The following is an 8,816-nucleotide window of genomic DNA, read 5'->3' on the forward strand; positions in this document are numbered from 1 at the left end:
AGGTGCAGGTCAGTAGGGCGAGGCAGAAAACTAGTTCAGCACAGACTAGAAGGGCCAAAGGGCCTGTTTTTGTGCTGTAGTGTACTATGTTTCTATGACCATATTTGCAGGATTAGTTGCAACACTTTAGGATAAATGAGAAGGTATAAACTTTGATGCCCCTTGTCATTGCTGAACACGTTTCGGGTTTTGTGCTAGTTGGTGGCTCAAGGACTAAACTGGCAAGTGAAAAACTCACAGCCAAAGTTGACACATCAAGAACAGAACCTGAGTCCAGCATCTTGTTTACATGAACATTGTGAAATGCAGATTGTAACGTGATTGATACTCGGAGACTTCTGTGGAGCACAAACACACTTTTATTAGCTTACAATTAACAGTCGGTATCTACAATAGTCTTCAGGTAAATTGCTGGTAAGGCGGGAAAACAGAGTTTATAGCAGGACCAATGGGGGCAGATCCAAGAGGAGCGGCAGTCGTCTAATCTACCCATAGACAGTGAATTCCAGTTCACTGCATTCATCCCTTCCTTCAGAAGAGAATCTGTGGATGAAAGCAGAGATCACGTTCAGCAACATTAGCTTTTTACAATTATTTATAAGTTGAATCTGTCTGGGGGCCTGGTTATTCTGGTTGAGTGCCTTTGAACTGGTGGACTTTGCTCTTCTGGAACTTCCTGTGCCTCCTGTGGGTCTTGGATACTGGGACTCAAAGGGGGACTTGGGAGTTCAGGATCTGATGGTTGTGTGGTTAGAACCATGTCGTCCAGAACCCTGTGTGGAGTATTTGGAGGTTCCAGGCCTTTTGTGGGCTTCAGGATCTCAGTTCCTGAAGGTGCCCAGTCTCTGATCGAGACGGTGTCCTCTCTGCCATCCAGGTATACCACATACATCGGGTTTGCGTGCAGTAGGTGCATTCTCTCAACCAGAGGGTCCGTTTTGCTTCTTTGCTTGTTTTTTCACCAGGACTGGTCCTGGCGTCATTAGCCATGCTGGAAGAGTGATCCCTGACGTGGATTTCCTTGGGAATGCAAACATTAGTTCGTGAGGAGTCGCATTGGTCGTAGTGCAGAGAAGTGATCTTATGGAGTGGAGTGCAGTGGGCAGAACCTCTTGCCAGCGTGAGTCTGGAAGGCCTTTAGACCGAAGAGCTAATTTCACAGGTTTCCAAACAGCTTTGTGATCTCCTTTTCAACTTGTCTATTCTCCCAGGGATTTTAGCTAGTCATCCTGCTTGAGGCGATGCCTCTTGTGAGCAGGTACTGGTGTAGCTCTTCGCTCATAAACGATGAGCCCCGGTCGCTATGAATATAGTGGGGATACCCAAACATAGTGAAAATGGAGTGAAGAGCTCTGATGACTGTGGTGGGAGTGGCATCTGGGCAGGGGATGGTGATCAGAAAACGTGACCACTCATCAATAATGTTAAGAAAGTACATGTTTCCGTTGGTGGAAGGAAGGGGCCCCTTTGAAATCGACGCTGAGTCGTTCAAAGGGGCAGGAAGCTTTTATCAGGTGTGCTTTGTCAGGGCAGTAGAAGTGCGGTTGGCACTCAGCGCAGACCTGGGATGACCTAGTCATCTCCCTGATGTCTTTGATAGAGAAGGGCAGGTTGCATGCCTTGACAAATTGAACCATGAGGGTGGCAGAGCTCGTCGTGAATTGACCGCAACTGGCTGGTGTGTGCAGCACAACTTCCTCAGGATGGGGCATCTGGAGGCTCACTGAGTGGACCTGACCTATTCACTCTCTCCTTGTTATAGGTGGATAGTTTGATCCTCCACCTCCCGATCTTGTCATTCTTTATTTAACCCCTTTTTGTGTTATTGAACATGAATGCTACAGATTGCTGATCAGTGAGCAGAGTGAATTTCCTGATGGCTTCCACAGTGGCTTGTGCCTCTTTCCCCACTGAAGGGTTTTGGAGCTTGTGGCCTTGTAGGGGTGTGGGAAAAGAAAGCTACCGGCCTGCCCAGAGCTACATGGCAGAGCTCTGGCCAGAGCTACGTCAGAGGCATTGCTCTCCAACTGGAATGGTGCATTTTCATCCATCACATGCATGGTGGCCTTAACAATGTTGCTCCTAATGTAGCTAAAAGCCACCTGGGCTTCAACCAATAAAGGAAAGGGAGGTGGATTTTAAAAGGGGGCGAACCTTGTCAGCGTAACAAGGTACCCACTGGGTATAGTATGAGAAGAAGCCCAGGCACCTTCTTAAAGCTTTCATGGTCCTTGGGGTCAGGAGGTCTAAGGGGGGGCACATACACTTGGGGTTTGGGATGTTGTTAGGTTCAATGATTTTTTTTTCTTTAAGCAGCTGCTGCGTTTCAACTCTAATAAATTCTTGGTCCCTGCATTGTATCACCTGCTATTTGTGGCTATTGGCTTAAGGTTGTGGGTTAGGTTCTGTACAATACCCCTGAATAGTCGCCGAATACGATTGTGACACTAGATAAATACGGTATTCCTTTGGGTAAACCTTTAAGTTTACCGAGCAGTCACAGAGTTTATAAAGCTCTCAGTTGAGCCAGTGTCTATTAAGCAATCCATCAGATAACCGTTTACTCACACCTCTATCATTGAGTTGTTCAGCTGGTGGGGTTTTACCTGGTTGAGGACGACTGATGCCAGCGCTTGGGAGGGAGGCTGCATTGCTCTCCCTGTTGATGTCCATATTTTTGGACTTCTACTGTATGATTATTGGAGGGAAAAACCTGTAAAGATCAGAATCAGAATTTATTCTCATGAACAAGTCACAAAATTTGCTGTTTTGTGGCAGCATCATGGAGCAAACATTCATATTATAAATCATCTTACAACAATAATATTTAAAAAGTGCACAAAAAGTAAGGCATTCAGGAATCTGTTGGCAGTGGGGAAAAAGCTGTTCTTGTGCCGTTGAGTGCTCGTCTTTAGGCACCTGTATCTTTTCCCTGATGGTAGCAGAGTGAAGTGGGCTGGGTGGTGGGGATCTGTTAAGAATAGAGAATCATTCTTATAATTATGGAGATAAACAGGAGAAAGATGCCAGAATCTGAGACTAAACACAGTCAGTGGGAGGAACTAAGCAGGCCAAGCAGCATCAATGAGAGAAAAAGAATGGTCAACATTTCAAGCCAAAATTCTTTATGGAGACTGTGGTAATCGATTCCTTTTAAATTTTAGACATCCAATTAACGTAAACTCCTGGAACATTTTGAATGGTGGTAGGAAGCCGGATTCCCCACGGAAAACCCATGCAGACAAGGGGAGAATATGCAAATTCGTTTCACACAGTGTGAGATTTTAACCCTGGTCCTGAACGTTGGTGCTGTAAAGGTGCTGCGTTAACTGCTACACAAACTGTACCTTTTAACCAGCTGTCAGGAGGAGCCTTTAGACTAGCTATTCTCAACTTTTTATTTTAGCTATGGCCCCCTCAGGACTCTACTAAAAGTTTATGGGTCCCCTCCCCCTGTGAAGCAGTCAAGTTTAGGTTTCTTCTGTATTTCCCTCCTACCGACTACAGAAGAAGCTTAAAAACATTGATGTTATATGAGGTGAAAACCTTTTACTTAAATGTGCTGTGGCCCACAGGGGACCCATAGGCCCCTGCTGAAAATGGCTGATTTAATAGAATCTGGAACAAAAAGTAGTCTGCAGATTGAGCAGGCATCAGTGGGAATAAAGGAATGTTTAGGTTAGGACCCTTTATCTCAAGCCTTTATCCCTCATGTCTTATCTCATTTCCAGCAATGGGAAGTGGACCTTCTCACCTTTGTATCTATCAAGGCCTCCAATGCTATATTGGAAACTGGGAGTTACACTTGACAGTGATCTGCTTTGGGTTTCAGTACGCTGAGGAATAAACTTGTAGCCACACATAATCTCCTTTAAGAAATACAGATGTTTTTAATAGATGCTAGGTCGATGGAATTTGTATTATTTGCCTTTCAAGTGTGCACTAAGGCCATCAACACATTGGTTGGGACTGTCTGGGTTTTGAAATCATTGTTCATAAGGCAATAGCACCAATTCTTCGGTGTAAGCAGGATGGATCAATCAGGACATTGTGATTCCCACAGCATTTTCAGCACTCTGCAATGTATCCCCAAATAAACCATAAGAACAATTTATGACTGACAATATGTTAAAAAAATGTCACTACAATTTTGGAATCAGTTCAACAATCCCGAATAACCTGATGTTCATTGGGTAGTTTTATTATGTCTTGAAGCCAACGTATTGCCAAGAATAATTGCTGTGTTGATGTAGATAATCTGTGAAAACAGGTTTTGAAGATTGCACAATTGTTATTTGATTCAGTGATGGCAAAAACATTAAAATATAGCATAATTAATCCCAAATTTATATTAATTCATGCTAAATTATAAAATTTATATTAACCTATTATAATTTATATTGAGTCAAATACAAATTAAATATATGACATATTTATGTGTCTTGTTATAATTGTAAATAACATTGATTAGACTGCCCTTGGAATATTTGGTAAAGTTCTAGTCGCCGCACTGCAGGAAAGATCCAATTAACGTGAACCTTCTCTGCACCTTCTCTACATTAATCAGAATGTTGGCTGGATTGGAAAGCTTGAGTTATAAGGAGAAATTGGAAATACAATCTCTCTCAACAATGATATTTGACATTCAGAGTCTGTTTCCCCCCCACCGCTCTCCCCCCTCGCCTCCCATACCCTAATACCACAAAAAGAGAAGATTATATAAATTAAACAAAGACAAAGAAAAACAATTATTGATAAAACCCTTAAAGGAACTTAAGAACAGCCCAAAGAAACCTAAAATTTTTTAAAAATCCAAAAAGGAACAAAACAAAAGCACGTCATTTTCACCACAACCTGCCTCATTTATTTCAATCATTCCACTACTGCCACAGATTATTGTCTTTCTTTTATTCAGAAGGGGTATAATTACATCTGTGTACCAATGTGTTGCAGATAGGGTGGCCATACCCTAACATGTGTGTCATATTTCCTCCTTAAACTCTATGTGATTTTATCCAGGGGAATACAACTCTGCATTTCCATATCTTTCGTTCTTTCTTAACTGCTTTCTTCAAAGTGAGAGCAGAGGGGATGGCAGTCAGGGCAGTGGTCAACTCCTTTTGTAAAATGTGGGAAACCTGGCAGATCTCCCACATTCCTGATGGATTTCATTTTTGAGAAGGGCATCCAGCTATAGCTCCTTACAGACCACATTGGGGAATAGAAGCTTGAATTGGATAATCTCCAGATCATCTGACAGATGGGCTGATTAGACAGGAGTTACAAGGAGGCAATCTTGAAATGCAGGACACAGATAGCTGGGTGACTGTCAGGAAAGGGAATGGGAGTATAGGGAGTCAGTGCAAGCTACCCCTGTGGCCATTTCCTTCATTAACTTGTGTACTGCTTTGGATACTATGGGGGGGGGGGCAGAATGACCCACCAACACTGGAGGATTGGAGATGGCAAATGGTTTTCCCTTTTTCAAGAAGGGTAATAGGCAGTGGCCACTATTTCAATTCCCTATCCCATTCCCCTGCTGACATGTCTGTCTATGGTCTTATGCACTGCCAGACTGAGACCACCCACAAATTGGAGGAACAATAACTCACCTTCTGTCTGGGCACCATCCAAATGGATAGTTTCCATTAACCACCCCCTCAACTCTCCACCTGTCACCTTTCCCCCACCTCTCTCTGTCTCACTCTTCCCTTTTTCATAGACCCAAAGTCAATTCTCACTTCCTTCTTATATCCAATTAACATCTTTTCTTGGTCCGGACTCCTTCCCCAGCCAGATTTCAGTCTTTATTCTTACATCTTCCTGCTCTTTGCTTATTCCTTGAAGAAGGGCTCATGCCCAAAATATCAGTAATGTAGCTTTACCTCCAATGGATGCTGTGAGATTCGCTGTGTTCCTCCACCATTTCTGTGTGTGTTTTACTACAGTTACTGCATCTGCAGACTTTCATGTTTCACTCAGTAATGGGCAGAATCCTGGAAATTATAGACCAATGATTCTTGCTCAGTGAAGGGAAAATTTTTGGAGAGGATTCTTAGTGACAGAATTTATGAATTTTGGAGAAGCATAGTCTTGTTTGGGAAAGTCACCATGTGAGGGACAGGTTTGTGCCTCACAAATCCAATTGGAACTGTTCTGCCAGAGCCAGGGAAACACAGAGCGGTTCCAGCGGTGTGGGGGATTATGGGTAAAGAAGACAAAAAATGGCCATTTTGCTCATTTACCTCACATTGAGCGAGGTGCCAGAGCGGCCCTGAAGCAGCCCAATGAGATGCCGGCCTGGAGCAGAATAAAACCATGATAATTAACCATGTTTATTTCTTGCCACTCAATGTGTAGATTAATACTGTCCCTCAAAATAGTTTTCAGTAATTGTAATTGCCTGGCTCATCTCTGTTACCTTTCTTGAAGAAAAGAAACAAATGTGGTGCCCTCCAGTCATCTAATATCTCTCCTGTGGCGAGAGGGGATCTGTACTTGAACAAGGGCTAGATTTCATTGTCATACGACCACTTTATTTTAAAAAGCTAAAATTTTTATGCACTTCAAATCTGCTGCAACTAATTGTGAGCTTCTCAGATTTCAAACATTGTTGCCAACTTCCTCGTTTCAAAGCGCTCTGACTTGTGCTGTCCCATCGTCATCATCTGTATGGAGCATGTGTATTCTGTGAATTCTTAACCTCTGTCTGAGTCCATTGCTGAGTGCACAGAACAATACTCAAGAGACCCAAAGAGTTCATTACAAAGAATGAATTTATTCAAGGGATCCATTCTGGCACTCACTCCAGAGCTAAATAACATGAATTGGATAGAGTAAGACAAGACCATAAGACATGGGAACTGAAATAGGTTATTCAGCCCTTCGAGTCTGCTTTAAAGTATATACTTATCTACCATAAATACTCATGTTAAAGTCAAATTTTCTTGACTATTTTTTAATGTAAATTTATGGGATCCACTATTACATGGCTACTACATTTGAGGGGCTGAAATTCACACTAGAATCCAAAATACTGCATTAGTAGCAGAAGTCCAAACTATCTCTAAACGAATAAAGAACAAAAAATACAATGAAATAAAGTAATAATAGAGTCTGCGCATCAAAACACACATCCTACTGTTACGAGCCCAGAGGACCCCAAAACCCAACAGCAATAGAAATTCACCAAAACACATGGTTACTTTAACAAAAGTATCTTTTAATTTTCTTTACTTTTAATTTTCTTTAAACATTAAAACAGGATCAAACTTTAACTTATTACTATTAACTTAACCCCCTTCTAATTGTAAGCGCATGTGTATGTAATTTGTATATGTTCAGGAAATTTGTTTGATTCACAGTCACTTCTTACTCCTTCAAGTTCACCAATATCAGGCAATTCTTATACTGTGCACAGAATTTAACATTTATGAATTTTCACCAGGCTCTGGTGCTTAAATGGTAAATGGTTACCACTCAGGAAGGTTCACATTGGTTTCAGAGAGAGATTTGTTGCTCGTTGGACACATACAAACGGATTCCCTCTGATCAGCCACTTCAGTGTCTTGCCGAAGAAACTTTCCCCATCATGGGTTTTCCAAATGATAACCTCTTCTTCCAGGTCACCACAGAGTTTCTCTTGTTTCCCTTATTTCAGGAGAAACACTCTAGTAGCCATTTTCTCTTGTAAGAAGTACAAGGGTTTTGAACAGGCTGAAATCTGAACTCAAAATGCATCTTCAAAATAGGGTTTTCAACCAACTTCCAGCTTGTCATGTTACAGCCTCCAAAAGCCACTCCAGAACTCCCCATAGTTCTTTTCTCTCTCTTCTTGTAAAAACCAGAACTTTTTGGAGGGGTAACCCAATCCTTGAAAGATCTTTATCAGCACTTTGAGCCTGGACTGTTTATTTGCACCTGGTTTTTAAAGTCACTTCCAAAACAATCCCATTGTTTTTTTGCAAAGCCACTGGTCCCTACAGGACTGGTTTCAGCCAAGCTCTTGCATTTTAAATGAGATGTGTTGTTACTCTGTTTGTGGTGACCTACACTAAACCCCCACAATCTATCTCTTTTAAAAACATATTTATATATAATATAAAATATAATATAACCTGTAATGCTACTAAGTAACAAAAACCACATGAGTAAAACATGAAAGTCTGCAGACACCGTGATTGAAGTAAAAACACAAAGGATTGGGGGGTGAGAAGAAAGGGGGAGTTGAAAGGAGGAGATTGGAGTTGAGTAGGGAGAGGTGTGAGGAGATAGGGAAGGGTAAGGAGTGGTGGTCGGGGGTGGGGGGGGTGGGGGGATGAGGCCCTGGGATCCAGCAGCGATGTCAGTCTTACGGAGGCTGAGGTTGGTATGAGAACTGGCAAGGGAGTCGGCGTGGGTGCCGGTACAAGGATTTCTGGACTGCAGTTAGTATCTGCGTTGTCAGAGGCATCAGGAGCTCTGGTCTGTGGGTGGCTGGGACCGGGTGGGAAATCCACGTCAAAGGCATTGGGAGCTTGTGACCAAGGTGCCGGTAGCTCTGTCCTGTAGGCGGCTGGGGCTGAGGTGAGAGACTAGGGTCGCCTTTTACATGAGATATATAGAAAATCACAGATTTTATGGACACAAATAGCCGATCAATTTTTACATGAGATCAACTTTTAAGTGAGTATATACGGTATATTGTGACATTCTATGGCAATAAATGAGAGGAATCTTGGTAATAGCCAATATGCATATTATGCAGTTTCGACTCCCTTATAGCATTGCCTTGGAAAAGCTTTCAATATATTCAATACATTGTTCTGTAGAAATTA

The 8,816-nt window shown here is 42.3% G+C and overlaps 1 long non-coding RNA gene across 1 annotated transcript; it reads right to left on the reverse strand.

Moving 5' to 3' along the window:
* Positions 1-352: 352 nt before the first annotated feature.
* LOC138737732 (uncharacterized) lies at positions 353-4,255 on the reverse strand. Its single transcript, XR_011341179.1, has 3 exons — positions 4,147-4,255; positions 2,607-2,713; positions 353-543 (listed from the first exon to the last, which is right to left on the reverse strand). It is a non-coding gene; the product is annotated as an uncharacterized lncRNA (long non-coding RNA).
* Between the last annotated feature and the right edge of the window lie 4,561 nt (positions 4,256-8,816).

Source organism: Narcine bancroftii, chromosome 6, assembly GCF_036971445.1.
Source record: "Narcine bancroftii isolate sNarBan1 chromosome 6, sNarBan1.hap1, whole genome shotgun sequence".
In the NCBI taxonomy this organism is placed as follows: Eukaryota; Metazoa; Chordata; class Chondrichthyes; order Torpediniformes; family Narcinidae; genus Narcine; species Narcine bancroftii.